The sequence below is a fragment of the Camelus ferus genome, chromosome 7 (assembly GCF_009834535.1).
Source record: "Camelus ferus isolate YT-003-E chromosome 7, BCGSAC_Cfer_1.0, whole genome shotgun sequence".
In the NCBI taxonomy this organism is placed as follows: Eukaryota; Metazoa; Chordata; class Mammalia; order Artiodactyla; family Camelidae; genus Camelus; species Camelus ferus.
The window spans coordinates 83,715,074-83,735,630 of NC_045702.1; the positions used below are offsets into that span (position 1 = coordinate 83,715,074).

At 45.0% G+C, this 20,557-nt stretch overlaps 1 long non-coding RNA gene across 1 annotated transcript; it reads left to right on the forward strand.

Annotated features, from left to right (window-relative positions):
• Nucleotides 1–2,722: 2,722 nt before the first annotated feature.
• Nucleotides 2,723–15,324, forward strand: LOC116665072. Its single transcript, XR_004321663.1, has 3 exons — nt 2,723–2,971; nt 3,975–4,102; nt 12,701–15,324. It is a non-coding gene; the product is annotated as an uncharacterized LOC116665072 (long non-coding RNA).
• The last annotated feature ends 5,233 nt before the right edge of the window (nt 15,325–20,557 follow it).

The following is a 20,557-nucleotide window of genomic DNA, read 5'->3' on the forward strand; positions in this document are numbered from 1 at the left end:
GCTGGGCAGAAGGCCCGCACCTGCTGTTTATTCTAGGGATTTTTGTCTTCCGGGAGGTAGGAAACCAATTCCTTGCATTGGAGTTGGGTTCCCTGGCGGGCGGACACAGTTTCTCAGCCTCAGGATTTAACTCAACTAGCCTTCCACGATATGTAGCTCCTCTTGGCCTTAGAAACAAAACTCTGGGGGGCACTCCCAGAGGCTGGGCCACTACTTTAAGGACACCTGTCAAGCCCTGTTTACTCGACATTCACCTCCTCCCACGCGGCCCCCTGATTCCCTGGAAGGGGGTCTGTGTTTCTCAGAACATTCTGGGCCTCCACTGCCCAGTGCTTTGGGGTGAGTTGCTTCCCTCTTGCGTCCCAGCTGTGAAAGACTCTCCCTGGGCAGTCAGGGAGGCGCTGCGTGAGGACCATTTGGTGGGTGCAGCTGGCACACGGGAGCCCCAGAGGGCCTTGTCCCTGTTGCTGTAATTCACACGTGTGGCTGAGCTTCCTGCTGGCATCTCCTGCAGGCTCCATGCTCTGCAAAGATCCAGTGCTGAGTTGAAAGAACCCGCACGTAAAGCCCAGAAGGACTTTTATTTTGGTGGTGGGGGGGTAATTTAATTAATTTATCTATTTTTAGAGGAGGTACTGGGGATTGAATCCAGGACCTCATGCACGCTAAGCACGCGCTCTACCACTTGAGCGGTGCCCTCCCCGCCTCAGAAGGACTTTTGTCTGTCTTTGGGAAGCACGTTTGTTGGACCAGAGAGTTGAAACCCCACAAGCACAGCAATCGGAAAAGGAACATGATCTCTAGAAATAGAACCGTCGGAAAGTGTATCCAGCTGGTAATGGATAAAGCAGGTCTGAGGAGGCCGTAAGTCAGGTCACCAGGGTTTGAATCCACTCGCTTACATCCTAAACAGCAAGCCGCGGCCTCCATCCCCGTGGTCCCTCCTCAGCAACAGGGACAGCGGGGTGTGAGGGGCCTCCTTCCAGCTGCCCCGGCGGCTCAGCCAGAGCCAGCTGTGCCCACAAAGCCCCTAGTTAGGCCTCCCCTCCCAGCTGCCGTGGGGAACAGGTTTGCCCTTTCCAAGTGCTCTCAGGTCACTTGCGGTCTTTCCATGGAGCCGGACAACAGCCATCTGTTCTGCTTTTCATTTCGTCCAGAAAAATCCCAGTATTCCGCACCCTCCTCCTCCTGGGGGTTCTTCTTCAGCCTCCCCTGCACTTTCCAGAAGGCCATCTGGCTCTGAACTGGGCCCCTGCTGGGTGACTCCGTCTGCCCTGTGTCCAATTAGACGAAGGCTGGTGATGCCCAAGTCCGTGCTGAGCATGTGCAAGACCATATGGTCAGGAGACGGTTTCCAGTGCCAGCGGCAATGGTGGCGACCTGAACCACATCCATAGCCTTTAAAGAAATCTTTACCTGGTGAAAGTTACAGACATGGACGGGGGAAGATGAGAACAAACCCCGTGGGACTGGGTTGGAATCGGAGGTGTCAACATGAGCTGGTGGTTTTGTTACACAGACATGCGTGTGTGTACCTGTGCGTGCACGCACACACACACACACACAAATAAATACAGAAATACACACAGATACACACACACACAGATAATAGATATGGAAACACACAGACACATACCATAGATGTAGAAATACACACACACACACAGACATGTAGGTATGGGTGTATGTATTTATATCGTACATCTTCTAGAAGCAATGATACCCCAGTAGCAGTGAGCACACCTAGCACCCAGATCTTGGTTTCTTAATACCATCCTCTACAGAAAGGAACCACAGCTCCTTAGAGAATGGCTGATTCCAGGAGAGAAAGCACAACCTGGCCTGGAAGATCTTGTGTCAGAAAGCGAGGAAGTACACCAGAAATTGACACAACATTGTAAACTGACTATACTTCAATTATATATATATATATATATATGAAGAAGTGCTCAAAAAATAAAGGGGGCATCTCAAAAGGACATTCCTGTTGGCCAAATCTGAGACAATTTAAGCATCAAAGGAAGACTGATAGTAACAGATTATAAGTCATTGAATAAAATAAGAATCCATGTATACATGCTGATATAAATAAATAAATAAGAGAAATAAAAGCTCTTCTTTTAGCACGCAGTGACAAGTATAGAAGAAATGATGGAATTTGAAAAACATTACTTAATATATACAAGATATTGTGGTAGCTCATGGTGAAAAAGAATGTGAAAATGAATATATGGATATACATGTATGACTGAAAAATTGACACAACATTGTAAACTGATATAACTCAATAAATAAAAAAAGAAAAACATCACTTAGCAATTATCATAGTAATAATTGATTCAGGCAAGAATCATCAATGGATATTAAAAACAGTGGGTGAAAGTTATCTGAGTAAAGTGAATATTAGCCAAGTTTCAAAGAATCACCCCATAAGTACTTGTATTTAAAGGGTTTTTTTTGGGGGGGGGTAATTAGGTTTATTTACTTTTTTAATGGAGGTACTGGAGATTGAATCCAGGACCTTGTGCATGCTAAGCATGCTCTCTACCACCGAGCTACACCCTCCTGCCTAGTGCTTGTTAATCACAAAAGGAAAACTTGTAACTGTGCAGTGAAGAATGCTGGCAGCCGCTGCCCTCACCAAGTGATCACGGGTAACCGCACCAGGAAAGGGACAAGTCGACCTCAGGTGCCTCCTGATATGATCACCGCGAAGGACACATGCCACCTCTGTAGTATTCCTACCAAATAATGCAGAGTCTGAATCTAGTCTTGAGGAAACAGCAGACAAGCCTACACCGAAGGAACATCCACAAAATCACAGGCTACAAACTAGCTTCTAAAAGGCCATGTCATGAGAGACAGAGACTACAGAACGCCTTCAGATGAAAGGAAGATGAGGAGATGTGACAACATTGCCAATCGGGCACTTCTTCCCCATAAAGAACGTCATTGGTGACATCTGAATAAGGTCTGTAGATCAGATAATAATGTTGTATTAATGTTAATTTTCTGATTTTGATTATTGTACTTGTGGTTATTGTAAGACGGAATCTTTGTTTGTAGGAAATGTACCCTGAAATATTTAGAGTTAAAAAAAAATCATGGCTGCAATTTACACTCAGACAGCTGAGAAAAAGACAGCCACGTACACAGAGTGCAATGAAGCAAGTGTGGGAAGACATTAACGACTGGAGGCTGGGTGAAGGGTATTCAGGAGTTCTTTGTGCTAGCCTTACAACTTTCCTGTAAATCTGAAATTACATCCGAAAAAAATAAAAATAAATCTTCAAGTTGCTGAAATGTTTTTAAAAAGTCATCCAAAATAAACCTTGTTAATCCCTCTTGTTCCATGGTACCCTTTTCATTTTCATTGCCTGCTTCAGCATGCAACCCCCTGGGACTGGTTGCTGGTCCATCTAGAGTATCTGTGAAGGTTTTCAGGGTGTCTCTGAGCAGCAGGGAGCCCTGGGGGAGCCTGGCAGCTCCTACGTGCTCTGCCCTGTGGTCAGTTATTTCAAGGCTTATTTTCCTGCTGGCCTGCAAACTCCTTAAGGGCAGGGACCGGGTCTTATCCTTCTGTCTCCTTTACAGTGAGCATTCAGTAAATATCTAACGGAATTAAGTTGAAAAGAAGTGTGCAATCTTTGACTTCCCGTGTCTTTGACCTTTGGGTAAAGCGTGAAAACAGCACACAGTGAACAATCACGACTGAGTTACAGCTGGGCATCCTGGTGTTGTTACTGGGTTTTTCTCCTACTAGAAAATGTATTCTTTTAGGGGGAGGGTATATAGCTCAGTGGTAGAGCACATGCTTAGCATGAGTAAGGTCCTGGGTTCAATCCTCAGTACCTCATTAAAAAATAAGTAAATAAATAAACCTAATTCCCCCCTCCAACAAAAAAATTAAAATAAAATAAATAAGTACTTTAAAAATGTGTTCTCTTATTTTTTACTTTCTTATATTTTTTTAGGTTGAGGAGTTTACTAGCGAAATATGAGAGGCAAAGATACCCAAGTGACAGAAAGAAAACTCTGAAAATGTGCCTTTTCAAGCCAAGTGTGGACCTGGCCTTGACCTTCCCAAAAGGACAAGAAACGGGTAGGTTAACAGCAACATTCTCTGGCAGCCACTTTGCCGGGATGTGAGTGTCTCAGCCAGGACAGCTTCCCACCCCAGACCAAAGGTGGAGAGGAGACAAAGACTGTTTACAGAATCAGTGCAGAGGCGGTAAGAGCTGTAAGGAAAGGCTGAGAGAGAGAGAGAGAGAGAGGTGGGGAGGACCGTGACAGAGTCCCAGGCTTTTGGCTCTTAGCACCTCGAAAGAAAAATGTACCCTTTAAAAAAATACATTTTTATTGCAGACAATTGGGAAAATACAGAAAAGCAATAGAGAATGTAAATGACTTAGAGGCTGTAGCATCAGCTCTTCCCTGATGAAGAGCCACCCACCACCCAGAGATATCAGTGTCTGTCCCTTTGAGCTTTTCCTATGCAAAATTGTAAGTGCAAATTTACACAGATAGGTGTAGATGCAGATATTCATATTATAAAACTAAGGTCATTCTATGCTGATTTGTAATATTAAGTTTTTCGTTTGTGCACAGAATTAGATTGATCAAAATCTTCAGCTTACCATGTTTTGTTTTGTTTTGTTAATTGAAGTGTAGTCAGTTACAATGTGTCAATTTCTGGTGTGCAGCTTAATATCCCAGTCATGCATATATACATACCATGTATTTTTATTATTAGTCCATGCATCACAGCTCCCTTTTATCATTCACTCATTCAATACTATTTTAATGAAATGGTTTCAGTTACCAGCCAACTCAAAAATCAAAACACTGACAATAATTTGAATCTACTATATGTATTCCTTGCAGAGTCTATCCCATCCCCTCTCAGAGATAACTAAAGTTTGAAAGTATTTTTAAAAATGCATTTTTTTAATTTTTGTAACTTTATAAAAAGGGAATCATACTGTAAGTTGATTAGTCAGGGTTCTCAAGATAAACACAACCAAAAGGATATATATATATCCTTGAAGAAAAATGTATGAACAAGAAACGGGCTGTGGGTACCAGCTCTCCCCATAGTCAAAAATCCAAGTATGATTTAGTCTTCCCTCTGTATTCATGGATTCAAACAACCACAGATCATGTAGTACTGTAATATTTACTATTGAAAAACATCTGTGTATAGGTGGATCTGTGCAGTTTAGACCTGGGTTTTTCAAGGGCCAACTGTATGTGTGTATATCTATATCTATAGAGAGAGAGGGAGGGAGGGGTTTTAAGGAATTGGCTCACACTACTGTGGGGCTGGCAAGTCTGAAATCCGCAGGGCAGGCAGCAGGCTGGAGACCGAGGGAAGACCTGATGCTGCATCTTGAGTCCAAGGCCATCTGGAGGCAGAATTCCCCCTTAACTCAAGGCACCCAGTCCTTCCTCTTAAGACCTTCAACTGATTAGATGAGGCCCACCCACATTATGGATGTAATCTGCTTTATTCAGAGTTGACTGATTTAAATGTTAATGTCATTTAAACCATACCTTCACTGTGACATCTAGACTAGTGTTTGACCAAACATCTGGGTACTGTGGCCTGGCCAAGTTGACACATACAATTAGCCATCCCGTAAGAAGCCTACTGGACTTGATCTTTCTCACCCCACGTTACGTTATGAAGATTCGGGCACATTTTTGTTTAGCTAGAGTTAATTCATGTTCACCACTGTGAGCTATTCCGTCATGGGAAAACGCCCCCACCCTGTTCCGTCTTCTGCTAATGGGCATGTAATGTCACAAACAGGCAGGGGGACTCTCTGGAACTTGTTTCCTGGGGTAGATGTGGGGGCTTTGTCTTAGGTCATAAACCCAGGAGTGGTTTCCTGAGCTGCTGGGCATGTGAATGTCCGAGTTCACAAGGCGAAGCCAGACGGTTTCCCAAATTGTTATCCTGGTTTCACTCTCTGGGCTGTGTGGTTCACAGCCTCTCCAGCCCCTGGCATTGTCAGACTCTTGATTTTTGTCAAGGAGTGGATAAAAAACACTTCCTTTTTGCTGCTTTGGTTTATGTTTCCCTGATTAACAAGGAGGCAGGCATCCCTTTGTGTGCCTGTTGGCTAGGGGTGTCTCCTCATCGGTGCAATGCCTATTCATGGCTTTTGTCCGTTTTTATTGGGCTAGGAGTTCTGTATACATTGTTAACACAACTGTTTGTACTCCTGCCCTGATCACCTCCCTCTGCCATGCCTTCAGGGTCCCAAAGGCCCCTCACACCTTGCCCTTGAGTGCTGAGGGGCTCTTTGAGCTCTCACTGCTTTCCAACCGGCCATCTCCTCATGGCAGCCCTGGTCCTTCGATCACCACTGGATTTCCTCGCTCACTTTGCATGCGGGCTGCTCTAGCTGGCCATCCTGCCTCCATCTCAGACTCCACGTGGCTGAGACCAGCACTGCTTCCCTCCAGCCCCGACCCCGGCTGTCCCCCCTGTTGGAGCCTCGGCACACCGTCTGCTCCCAAGCCACAGACTGTAGCTGTATTTACCCCAAAACGGAGCCCAACACTGAGAGTTAGAGCCATGCATCAGAGCCTTGAATGCATCAGAAGCCTGGCTCCTCCTGTCTTTAGAGTACAAACAACAAAACTCCAGGTCCAGGGAGGGGATTATATATTCTCTCTATCTCCCTGTCTCTCTCTCTCTCAGTTAGTGTCTTCCTGCCTGGTGGGCTAAGCAACGAGACGACCCCCTTCTTGTCCTTGGGTTGAGTTGCTTCTTTGTTTAACACGAGGTTTAGATCAGAACATAGAAATATTTTTAAAGCATCATTTATTAAAACCTTGGGGCGAGGACGGTGGGAAGGGACAGACTGGGAGTTCGAAATTTGTAGATACTGACAGGCATGTATAGAACAGATAAACAAGATTATACTGTACAGCACAGAGAAATATATACAAGATCTTGTGGCAGCTCACGGCAAAAAAGAATGTGACAATGAATATATGCATGTTCACGTATAACTGAAAATTTGTGCTCTACACGAGAAATTGACACAACATTGTAAACTGACTATAACTCAATAAAATAAAATAAAAACCTTACTAAAATATTAAAGGATGTTTCAAATGAAACAAAATTCATACATAATCTTACCACACTGGTGCACCGATTTCCTCCATTTTCGTCTTTCTGGTTCCCTTCTGGTTTCCATCAACATGCAGATCCAGTTTCACGTTGTAATTATAGTGTGTAGTTATATATAGTACATTGAAAATGAAATATTTCTCCTCCCCTGCCACTTACATTACACTTCCATGGCGTGAACTTGTTGTCATAGTCTTGTTATCTTTGTGATTACCAATTTAAATGAGCCGGTGGAACTGATTCATGGGTCCTGCGGTTGGAAATCTAGGTTGTTTCCAGTTTTGTGTTTGTTATAAGCAAAGCTCCGGCGAGCAGTTATTTTTACTCAGGAAATCTGCAGGGCTGGCCCACTGGGTCAGAGGTGGCACTTGGACATCTGTGCTTCCAAATTGCTCTCCCCTACATCTGTGCACATGGTGTAGATGTCTGGATCCGGTTCCCCACAACTTGTTTTATCGTTTTCCTCTAAATACGAATTTAAAGAGACTGGAAACAAATTACTTCATATGAGAAAATGTGAGGGCAAGATTGAAATGCATGCAGGACAAAAAGCCTATGATGTCGGCTTGCCAGCGCCTTGTGTCCCACACTTTGTGCTGGGGAGCGCCCTCCCCTCCCCTGCCCCTGCCCCACTCTTCTTAATCTCTTAGATGGAGCTCGAATTACCTCCTCCCTCCACGGGGGTGTCTCTGTGTGCTTCGGGAAACCTTGATGCCTCTCATATGGGCCGTTGGCTCAGGGATCCACGTGCTGGGTGGGGTTACCCCAGTCTGGTGACTTAGAACCAGCCAGGGCTCCCAGGAACATCAATGGCCCCTGGAAAACTGGGAGAAAGTCAGAAGGAAGGGTGTCAGGCAGTTTGGATGGAGACGGGGATGCTGGAAGTATGTCTTCAGAACCCTGATGCCCCAGAACCACATCAGGGGGCTGATATGCCACCTCCATCACGATCTGGAAAGAGACCAAAATGAGATTCGTCCACACATACGTGCTGGGGAAGGCGGAGGCTGCAGACACCAGAGGGTGCCTGTGTATTAGTCAGCTCCTGCTGCTGTAATAAATACCACTGGCAGGGGGGTTTAAACAACAGACCTTTATGCCCTCAGAATTCTGGAGGCTGGAAGTCCAAGGTCAAGGTGTTGGCAGGGCTGCTTTCTTCCGAAGCCTCTCTCCTTGGTGTGCAGACGGCCCTCTTCTCGCTGTGTTCTCCCATGGTCTTCCCTCCATATGTCCGTGTCTTTATCTCTTCTTAGGAGGACGCTGGTCTTGTTGTATTGAAGTCCCACCCATATGACCTCTTTTAACCTTAACCACCTCTCTGAAGACCCTATCTCCAAATACCATTATGTTCTGAGGTCCTGAGGGTTAGGGCTTCCACATGGAAATTCAGGGGTCAGAGTTCAACTCATCACCAGCTGTAACTCTGGGACCTCAGTGCAGTTCCTAGCCCCCACCCCCTGAGGCAGGGACTCCACTGTCTGCAGGACCCACACAGCAGCCTCCCAGTACCCACTGGGTTTCACGGGTGGAGCGGTGGGTAGGGGGCTTCCCTGTCTATACCCCTCCTTACTAGCCTCTGCTTTGACCTGCCAGCAGCTCCCCAAGCTCCCACACAAGGTCACTGCTCCTTCCTCTATCTGAAAAGGCTCACCACAGGTACGACTCTCCCAGGGGGTTCCCTTTGGAGTTGGGACATGAGCCTCACCAAAGAGGTTTTCATCCAGATTCCTGGGAAAAGCCAGGGCTGCCCCTGCAGGCATCTTGGAGCCAGGCCCTGGGGCAGCCGGGAGTGTGTCTGTTTGGGGCTCGCACAGTGACTTCCAGGATGCGCCAGGAGGATGAAGGGTTAGCCTTCCCTTCTGTACCAACCTTGGCCTTGGCTGTGTTGGGAGAGCAATCTTGGACCAGAGATGCCCCAACGAGAGCCCCTCTGGGACTAAGCCACCACAGAGAGCTGCTCATAAGAGCCTTACTTCACTGTGTCCCCACCCAGCAGGGCCTGACCCTTGGTCTCCAGCCCACCTCTGCCCTGGACTCACTGTGATTGGGTTTATCCCTACATCCTCTGACTTCCCCGCACTGCTGACCTTCCACCACAGGGGTTTGCTCTCCATCTTGAAACTCCTTCCCCAAAGCACAACATTCGACACAGAGCAGCTTCTTAACAAATGTTTGTTGAAGGAATGATTGAATGGGAGAGGTTAGTAGCCAGGCAGCCTTCAGGGTGTGCAATTATTCAGAAAGGAAGGGGTCATAGAGAAAAAGAAAAGGACAAGTTGGCCAGGGCCAGCTTTTCATGGTAAGAAAATGACACTCACTGGCCTGGGACCCACCATCTGAGCTGCAGGCTGCCTGCTGCATCCAAGATTTAAATGAAACACTATTATAAAATGTGCAGGTGAGACATCCAGATGGCCAACAAGCACATGAAAAGATGCTCATCACCGCTAATTGTTAGAGAAACGCAAACCCAAACTACAATGAAGTATCACCTCACACCAGTCAGAATGGCCATCATTAAAAAGTCCACAAACCATAAATGCTGGAGAGGGTGTGGAGAAAAGGGAATCCTCCTACACTGCTGGTGCGATGTAAATTGGTGCAGCCAGTATAGAAGACAGTATGGAAGTCCCTTAAAAAACTAAAAATAAACTTACCATATGATCCGGCCATCCCACTTCTGGGCATATATCTGGAGAAAAATATAACTTAAAAAGACACCTGCACCCCAGTGTTCACAGCAGCACTATTTACAATAGCCAAGACATAGGAACAACCTAAATGTCCATTGACAAATGACTGGATAAAAATGATGTGGTATATATACACAATGGAATACTACTCAGCCATAAAAAGGAATAAAATAATGCCATTTGTAGCAACATGAATGGAACTGCAGATGATCATTCTAGGTGAAGTGAGCCAGAAAGGGAAGGGAGAATACCATGTGTAGAATCTAAAAAAGAAAAAAAAAAGACAGAAATGAACTTATTTACAGGGCAGAGACAGACTCACAGACATGGAGAACAGGCTCATGGATGGCAGTGAGTAAAGGGGGTTGGAAGGGATAAACTGGGAGTTCGAAATTTGCACTTCTGGGGAAGTGATGGAACTAGTAGCTATCTTGATTATGGTGGTGGTTTCACTGCTGTGTACATCTATCAAAATTCATCAAATTGTACACCTGAAATATGTGTTCACTGTATAGAAATCATATCACAATAAAGTTGTTTTAAAAAACGTGCAGGTGAACTAAAACCAGCAGGAACCACTAACAAGAGAAAATAAACCAGGATTCGAAAAGACTTCTGGGTATGGGCAGAAGCCCTCAGTGGTTCGTCTGCGCCCTCACAGTGGTTGTCAGAGCTGGGCTCTGAACGCTGACGAGACTTGAAGGCAGCACAGGGGTAGGAATAGTTTGATTTCACCAAATTCAGGCATTGTAGAATTGGGGGTGATTTTTCCTTTTCTTTAAAATTTCCGTAACTGTTTGCCTACATATCCACTCTGCAAATACTAACAAAAGAAGGCTATTTTACAAAGGGCAAGCCTGGAGAAGCCAGGAGTGGATGTGCCTGGACCAGCAATGTTCTGCCAAAGAAGTAGGCTCACAGAGGGGAGGGTATAGCTCAGCGGTAGAGCGCCTGCCCAGCACACATGAGGTCCTGGGTTCAATTCCCAGTACCTCTATTAAATAAGTAAACCTAATAAAAAATATTAAAAAAAAATAAAAGAAGTAAACTGGGCCTTATGGGTGAGTTGTGTTCCATTACATATATATGGTGCATCTTCTTTATCCATTCATCTGTTGATGTACACTTAGGATGCTTCCATATCTTGGCAATTACAAATAACGTTGCTGTTAATAGTGAGGTGTTTGTATCGTTTTGATTAAATTCTTATTTTGTGGTTGGCTTTATTCCTTTGATAACTATGTAAGTTTAAAAAGCTAAAGCTCTAAACGTTCTTAGAAACAATGAACAGTACATCTATGTAAATTTTTTAAAATGTGCAGTATATTGTGTATATGTATTTACATGCAATACACTGTGTATGTGCAGTCAAATTGTAACAGTTCTACCTCATAAAACTGAAAAATAAAAAAAAAGGTTAAAATGGCAAATTTTATATTCTGTGTATTTGACCACAGTTAAAAAATATTTTACAAAAAGGGCAAAAGGAAAGAGAGAGGAGCCCATGGGCTGTGCTGCTCAGATCATGTATCCATGTTGGTTGGGGCGAGCTCCAAGGCCACATTTTAAGTGACTTTAGTGATGGGTAAACTCTTGAAGAATCTTGGTGAGGCTGAAGGAGGGTCTAGCACTTTGAAGTAACTAGGTTGGGAGTTTTCATCCGAAAATGGGACTGCATGGGGGTGGGAGGGTGGAGAGGATGACAGGCCAAGGTAGTCCCAGACGTGGAAGGACAGACAGAAAGGGGCTTCTGTGTTGGGGAGATGCTTGTAGCCCAAGAAAGTCTGATTTCAGCCCAGTAGGAAGCAAAACTTCCCATCATTTCAAGCTCTGAATCATGAGACAGTTGCTTTGTGGCACAATGACCCTCTTTTTTTTTTTTTTTTTTTTTTGGTGAGGGGAAGTAATTACGTTTATTTTTAGAGGAGGTACTGGGGATTGAACCTAGCACCTCATGCATGCTAAGCATGCGCTCTACCACTTGAGCTATACCCTCCCCCCACAGTGACCCCCTTGATGTGTTCTAAACAAGACTTGGTGACCCTTTGCAAGGCTCACCCTGCTGGGGAGTAGACCCCCTGCTCCCCACCTTGCCACAAGCAGTGCTAGGTTTCCCTTAGCGATCTTGGGGCTTTGGCGCCTCCCAGAGGCTGAAGAGTTGTTTTCACCACGCCCTGTGCTTGTTCTTTTCTGACATCAATTCTCCCACACCAGGTGAGTGTCAAAGGATTCAATTCAGTATACTAACCTCCCAGAGTGAGCACAGAGCCCGCAGGTGGAAGGCTCAGTCCCACAAGACTGCCCCTCCCTTGAGAATAGGGGCTGCAGGCTGCCCTCGCTTCTGCTTGGCTGATTGCAAATTCGGGGGCTCCTACCACCTGTCCTTTCATGGCCAGAAGGGCTCACTTTTAGGAAAGCACTGTACTTGCAGTTGTAAAGGAAACAAATGAAGAGAAACATAAGGCGAGGTCTGCAGCCTCTGCCCCACGTGACCACCCTCCCAGCCCCTGGAGTGTTCAGCAACCTGGAAGCCCACACCAAATCACTGCCACAAAGTGAAGTCCAGCTCCAGCCCCCTGACCCCGGAGGTCGGTGTGGGAGCTGATAGTTCCAGATCTTTCTGGCGACTAGCCCCCCCATCCTGAGGCGAAGTGAATAAAAACAGACACTCCCACCACTCAGGCCATTCCAAGGGTCTTAAGAGCTCTGTGCTGGAACAGAAAGCAAACACCAAACATGCATTTTTAGTATATTACACTCTGGGTTCAGATCCACTGAGAGCACCTGGCTGTGGGTCAAGCGGATTGGGGCAGGTGTGTGGTCTCAGGGGAGTGGCTCATCCCTCTTCTTGTCTCCCCAGGGTCCCCAGGCGGAAAGATCCCATTTCCCTCAGTTGAGAAATGAGGGTATTCACCCTGAGGTTGTGAAGATCAGATGAGGTGTGTGTCAAAGTGCTTTGGAAATGTCTGGAATAATGTCTGAATCTGCCTTGGGGCCAGTTCTGCACTTGGGGTCAAATACTGAGATTGGGTTTAACCGGGCACATAGGGAAGGAGGAGCCGCCAGGAGAATCATTCCATCAGCGCCTTTGATGAGAAGCATTCATTCATCCCACCAACGCCTTTGTGAGAATCATTCATTCATCCCGCCAGAACTTTTGTGAGAATCATTAATTCATCCCACCAACGTCTTTGACCTCCCACTGAGCAGGGTCTTCTGTTAGGTCAGAAATGTTTACCCACCGCCTGATGAGTGTGGCCGTCTGGAACGGTTCTTGACTTTTAGAATGGAAGTTCCAAGGGAGCAGAACACCTGCAGATGTCTGTTGTTGTTGTTGTTGTTGTTGTTGTTGTTGTTGTTGTTGTTGTTGTTGTTTCGGTTGCAGATTCTACCAGGGTATTTGCATAAGAGCCCCCCATCCTCTCGCCAGAGCTGCGCTGTACCGCTGAATCCAGTGCGGGATGAGCAGGAAAAAAAAAACAAAACAAAAAAACACCAGAAACCTGGAGGTCAGCAGAGCGCTCCTGCCCCCTGGTGGCCGCCGGCTGCACGTCGCCCGGCGCTCCTCCTCCCGGACAGGATTTGTGGCGACTGAGCATCGCTCTTGACGCCTTCCTCCACTCGACTCACTGGTTGGTCCCGAACGGCTCGGCTTGCGGAGCGCCTGCGGGCCTCCCGAGCGGTGCTGCGCGCTGGCAGCCACGTGGCTCTGAGCACTGGCAACGAGCGAGTGCAAACTGAGATGTACAGCGAGTGCAGAACACACACTGTGGGGGGTGGGGAGGGTCCAAGACAGTACCCCCAAAAGTACAATATGATATTTAAGGAAGTTATAATGGTTCCATGCTGAAATGATAATATTTTCAAAAAATGATGTTAAATACAATATGATTAAAATATAATGTGGCTGCTAGAAAACTTAGAATTTCCGTTTGTGGGTTGAATCCTGTCTCTTTCTGTTGGATAGTACTGTTCTTGACCATTGGTTCCCAGGCTTTGGGATTTCAAGTACAAGCGGAAGTCCCCCAGGTGTGACTACTAGCTTTCTACTTTGCTAAGTGACGGTGTTTTTAAAAAGTAGTACCACTGCCTTTTTCTGTGAAGACGGGTGTTCTGATACCAGAAAGGCAGGAAGGCATGGTCAGGATAGAGGGCCCACATCCCTTCGATGGATTTTCTCGTCAGGCCCAGAGTGCAGGGCGAGCTTTCTGAGGAGTCCCTCTTGTGAACGCACACGCCGTCTTCCCCTCTCCCTTCTCGGTGTCCACACGGCCCGCAGCCCGGTACCTGCAGCTGCCCTGCGAGGCGCTGCGGGCCGGGGAAAGGTGAGGAGGCAGGGGACTCGGAGGATGCTGACCCTTGGTCTGTGGATGTCACCTAGTCCTCAGAGCCGTGAGGGGCAGGTGCGACCTCCACCGTGCAGAGTGGAGACCCGGGCGGCTGCAATCATTCTCCAGAAGAAAGGGCAGGCTCCAGACCTAGATCTGGACTCTGGGATCCCATCACTGTCCCCTGATCCCTGCCTCCTGCCCTGCTCTGCTCAGAGACGAATAGAAACGCGCAAGGGAAGGCCACCTGCCCAGACCCACATCCACAGGCTCACGGGCGGAGTTCCTGGTCAAGGCTATGGTTTGGGCTCAATTTTTTTTTTTTTTTTACTGCAACATAAATTACATTCAGAGCATAAATGTCAGAAGAGAGAGTTGCATAAAAGGAAATAAAGACACGCAGTGACATCATACGAAGGACAGCCACTGTTAGCAGTAAGATGTCTCTTTCCTACCCTGCCCCTCTAACACGCATCGGTCTATTTTTCAAAACTGTAATTATTCTCTAATTATTTTAAAATTACTTATTTCATTTTGCTTGGGTTAACATCTTTCCATGTCCTTGAATATCACGTCAGCAAACTCTTAATGGTAGCATTACATCCTTTTCCATGCTCAGTCTCAACCATGGTTATAAAATTTCTCCAAAGTCTTAAATGTATTATGTATACATTTATTTATTTATTGTTTTGTTCTGGCAGGAGGTAATTAGGTTTATTTATTTATTTTTTTGATGGAGGTACTGGGGATTGAACCTAGGACCTCATGCATGCTAAGCATACAGTCTACCATTTGAGCTATACCCTCTTCCCTCCAGATCTTATCTTTAAATACAGTATTGTCTTGATATTTCCACTAGGTCAGTTTTGGAGTGAATAGTGAGTCTTTCCTAACATCACTTTTTAAGATCCATCTCTGCTTATCATAAGCCATGTGAAAGTGATGTCATGTTTTATTCTCATGTCTTATTACATTCAACATATACTACTTTTTCATGAATTTATTGACCATTTGTATTTCTTCTTTGCACAACTGCTATATGTGTACTTTTCTTCAGTTTTCCCGAAGTTTGGCAATATTACAACTGACTTGTAAGAACACTATATGTGAATATAAAAACTTCCTACATATGTCAGGATTTTTTATTTCATCATTTCCCATATAATTTCATTTGTGGGGTTTTGTGGGAGGGGATGGGAAATTTTTGCTTTTTATGTAGTTATAGACATATATATATATAATATAAATGTATACATTTTGTGTATATGTTATATACATACACACAATGTATAAATGAGATGAGGCATTTATGTTTTGTGTATATAGGTACACTTTTCTGTTATATTTTGTGCCTTGCTCTTATGTTTAAAAAATTTTTCTCACAACATTGTAAAATGATTATAAATCAATAAAAAATGTTAAGAATTTAAAAATTTTTTTCCACTGCCAAGACAATAAAAATATTCAGATATATATTATTTAATGGCTTCCGTTTACATTTAAAACTTTAATCAAACTATATTCATTTTAGGATGTGGTGTGAAATAGGAGCAACCTTTTCCCAGATACCTGGCAATCTATCCTCAGAACATTTATTGAGAAAGCAGTAATTCTTTGTCACTGCATTTATCCTATTTCATATCCTTATAATAGGATCCTGCTCTGGGGCTTCCTAATTTGTTTTGTTGGTTTGTTCTTCATATTTGAAATCTGTCATAGTTTAAAACTTTTATGAGCATTATCTCTTGGCAGACAACTGCCCTTGCAATTAAAAATAAGTTACTGTAAAAAAACAAATTACCGATCGAGTCTTTGAATAACCAAGAACACTTTATGATCTTGCTTCACAATTATATGTGACAAAATGGTTGGAATTCTGAAGACCAATACCTGGCAATCTCCCTAAGAGCTCAGTCTGGCCTGCTTCGTGTTTGCCATGTTGATAATCCTGGCTCTCCCCTTGTTCTAGAAACTGAGGTTGAGCTAAGACATTCATTAGGAGGGGCCCTGAGAGGGTAGAGTTGGCAGAAGAGCCTTCCAGAAGCTTGAGGATGACACCATTCTCCCCATCCCTCTCTGGGGCAGGAGTGGTGTCTGCACACGTGTCCCATGAAGTTGAGAGTCTGAGACTCGAGTCACTTATTTTCTGGAGACTTCTGAAGGCAGGGGAGGGGAAGAGTTGCAGCAAAGTGCAAGGAGGCAGGGAAGAGAGCTCTGTAGAGAGGAGGGGGGCCCCTTGCATTGGAGTCTGGCATCTCTTGCAGGGCACAGAAGCGGCCGTGGTACCCTATGGCTTAAAACAATGAAATATAAGGTGCAGCAAATGAGACAGAGGCTGTTGCCCCAGAATGAGAAGGACCCCCAACCCGGAGGAAGAGCTGGAGGCACCTAGGACTCAGAGGAGCCAGTGGGCCGCGGCTGCTTCCCTGTGGTGAAGGAGTCCCCGCCCAAGACAGGTCAGTCCCCAAACTATGCACAGCCATTCAGAAAGCCCCCCCAGAATGAAATGCAGGCAACTCCCATCCTCTAAAAGCACCCATGACAGAAAGGGGACCACCAGGCAGTAACCAGAATCCACCGTCCCTGTGGCCACACCACCGCTGGGCTGTGTGGCTGAGAGACAGCATGATGGGGTCAGACATCTGTATGAGAAAGATAGATGGCAGAGGGTGGTGGATGGAGGTATAGCTCAGCAGTAGAGTGTCTGCTCAGCATGTGCAAGGTCCTGGGTTCAATTCTTAGTGCCTCCATTAAAGTAAGTAAATAAATAAAACCTAATTACCTCCCCCTTATAGAAAAAAAAAATGATAGATGGGATGAGAGAACACTTCACCCTCCACAGACACATTGTCCTTCTTGGAAAAGGAATGCTTCCTGACTAGGAGGCCAGCCTTAGCAAAACAAGACAGAGACCTTACAAAAAAGGAAAACTGCGGACTAATATCTCTCAGGAGCATTAATGAAAAAAAAAATCCTCAATAAAAGATTTGCGAGTCAGATCCAATAATGCATAAAAAGAATGATGTACCGAAACCCGCTGGGATTTGTTCCAGGCATGCAAGGCTAGGTCAACATTCAAAAATCATTTACTGGAATCCAGGGGGAGGGCATAGCTCAAGTGGTAGAGTGTGTGCTTAGCATTCATGAGGTCCTAGGTTCAAACCCCAGTACCTCCACTGAAAAAATAAATAAATCTAATTACCTCCCCCTCCAAAAAAACTGAAAAAAATCATTTAATGGAATGCATCACATCAACAGGTTGGGGAAGAAAAAAAATCACAGGATCATATTACTATCAAGCCACGAAAAGACATGGAGGAAACTTAAAAGCACAATTACTAAGTAAAAGGAGCCAATCTGAAGGCTCTATACTGTATGATTCCAACTATAGAACATTCTAGAAGAGGCAAAACTCTGGAGGAAGGAAGGTCAGCGATCGCCATGGGTTCAGGTTGGGAGGGATGAACAGGTGGAGCACATAGGCTTTTAGGCAGGTTAATCTATTCTGTATGCAGATATCCCCCACTTTTTGAAAGTTTGCTTTACATTACTTCGCTTTTCGGGAAGACCTACTTCAGTATCTGTTTTCGCTAACCAAAAGAAATCAGAAGAGGATTTTCACTTCTACAAAACAAGGCAAAAAGCGACAATAGCGTTCAGCATTGGTTTTGCAGGGAGGTGTTACAGAGGCGGGTCACAGCCCGGACAGTGAGTGGCGTCGCCAAGCTCCTCCCCTGGGACTGCGCTCGGCATTTCAGCATCAAGTCGCCATAGCTTTGGACCGTATCTGTGAGCATCCATGCTTTATATGCATTTGACAAAACCCACAGAATCATGAAAAACAAAGAGTGAATCTTAGTGTAAACTATGAACTTTACTTAATAATAATTTATCAATATTAGCTCATCAGCTGTAACAAATTCACCACACTAATGCAAGACGTTAACGACAGGAGAAACCGTGTGGTGGGAGGGAGGGGGATCAGAACTCTGCACTCTCTGCTCAATACTTATGTACTTAAACACAAAGTCCATTCATTTAAAAGTTTTGTGTTCTTAACACCAATCTATTAGAGTACTTACCTCCCAACAGCTTTACCGATAGAATGCATTGTCATATACTTTCAATTTTTTAATTCAAGTACCATCAGTTACAATGTGTCCGTTTCTGGTGTACAGCACAATGTCCCAGCCATGCAGATACATACATATATTCATTTTCATATTCTTTTTCATGAAAGGTTATTACAAGACATACTTTCCATTTTTTAAATAATGTGATAAGTAAGGGAAATTTTAATTTTCATTTCTTTCATTTTGTGTTAAGTTGAACATCCTTTCACACATTTAATGGCTATTTATGTATTTGTGAATTCTGTTCATGGCTTTTGCTCATTTTTTTTTTTCTATCAGGTTGTTGATGTTACTTCCTCTAAAATTTTCAATTCAGTTTTTTATTTTCAAATCACTGTAGATTCACATGTAGTTATGAGAAACCATGCAGAGGAGGGCAAGGTTTAGCTCAGTGGTAGAGCGTTTACTTAGCATGCACAAGGTCCTAGGCTCAATCCCCAGTCCCTTCATTAAATAAACAAGTAAAAAAACCTAATTACCTCTCCCCCACAAAAAAAAAATTAATTAAATTAATTCTTAAAAAGCGAAAGAAATAATACAGAGAGTTCCATGTCCTATTTCTTCCAATGGCAACATTTTGCAAAACTATAGCACATCACAGCCAGGATATTTCATTGATAGAATCAAGTCACAGAATATTCCCATCACCACAAGGATCCCTCATGTTGTCGTTTCCAGGCAGTTGCAGCCCCTCAAGGGTAAGGGTACAGATTAGTGGTTTCTAGGGGACGGCACGGGTGGGATACGAGGGTGGGAGGGAGATAGGTGTGGCTATAAAGGGGCAACAAGAGGGATCCTTGTGGTGACGTAACTTTTTCAGTATGTTGCCTGTGGTAGTGGATGCATGGATTCACGCAGACAATAAAATTGTATGGACATGCACATTTGTAGGAGTACAGATGAATCTGGGGAAATCTGAATATGATCAGCGGATTCTATCAATGCCCGATTCCGGTTGTGATATACAGTTCTGTAAGATGGTACCCTTGGTAAGGTATACAGGAGACCCTGCTGTATGAATTTTTACAGCTCCTTGGAAATCTCCTTTTATGTCAAAATAAAAAGCTTAATTTAAAAAAGGTTTATTGCAGCTTAATCTTAATTTTCAAAGAACTGGCACTCAGCCATGCTTCCATTGGTGGAGACTTGATGAACACTCTTGTATTCTGGGAATTTTAATGAACTTTAGTATTAACTTGTCTATGTTCACACAGGATCTTGGTGTTTTTATTGGAATTGACATTAACTGCTACGACTGATCGTTTGTGTGCCCCCCAAACCTACATGTTGAAGTCATAACCTCCAGTGGGGCTATATTTGGAGATGGACCTTTACAGAAGTAAATAAGGTTAATAGAATATAAGTAAATAAGACTGTGAGAGTGGGTCCTGATCTTATAAGGACTAGCATCCTTATAGGAAGAGATGCCAGAACTCGCACCCTCTGCACAAATACAAAGATGGGCCGTGTGAGGACAAAGCAAGAAAGAAGGTTCCATCTGCAAGCCAAGAGGAGAGCCTTCACAGGAGACTGGAAAAGCCAGCACCTTGATCTCGGACTCCCAGCCTCCGGAACTCTGTTGTTTGAATTGCCGGGTCTGCGTGACGAGGTTCTCTGCAGGAGGGGACCGTGGAGAGCTGGCGTGGGAGGGCTTTCCAAGGAATAAAGAGCATATAGGAAAGGCCCTGAGGTGGGCGGCTCAAGCAGGTGAAGAGGGGCAACAGGAACACTCCTCCCAGAGGTAGAAGCATGTGCAAAGGTCCTGAGGAAGGTAAGGGCAGGGGTCCTGCCACCTGAAAGGGCTCTGAGCTTGTGTGTGGGGACAATTCTGGGAGGCCTATAGGGCCATCTGATTGGGATGCTGACATCCTCCCCCGTGCAGTGAGAAGGAGGGCTGTAAGCTGGGTGGAGTTCTCCACAGACAACTGGCATCCACAGGGAATCAGACCACAGCAGGTTAGAACCTGAGAGAAGGCATAAGTCCAGGGTGAGAGGTGGCTGATCCCCAAGTTACTTAGGGGCAGAGCCAACTTGCCTTGGTGAGGGGACCAAATAATGGGTGGAGGGGAAGGGAGGCAGAGCGTCTACTGGTGTGAGCAGAGGGCAGATGCAGGCCCGAAGACAAGAACAGTGGAGTCTCTTCCGTGTTTGTAGAGAAAGATTATGAGTCTAGGTTTGGACTGAGTTGTCTGGGTAGCATCCAAGGGCAAAGGAGGGCAACTCCAGGATCTGGGGTGGGGCCAAGAGGCCACGGGG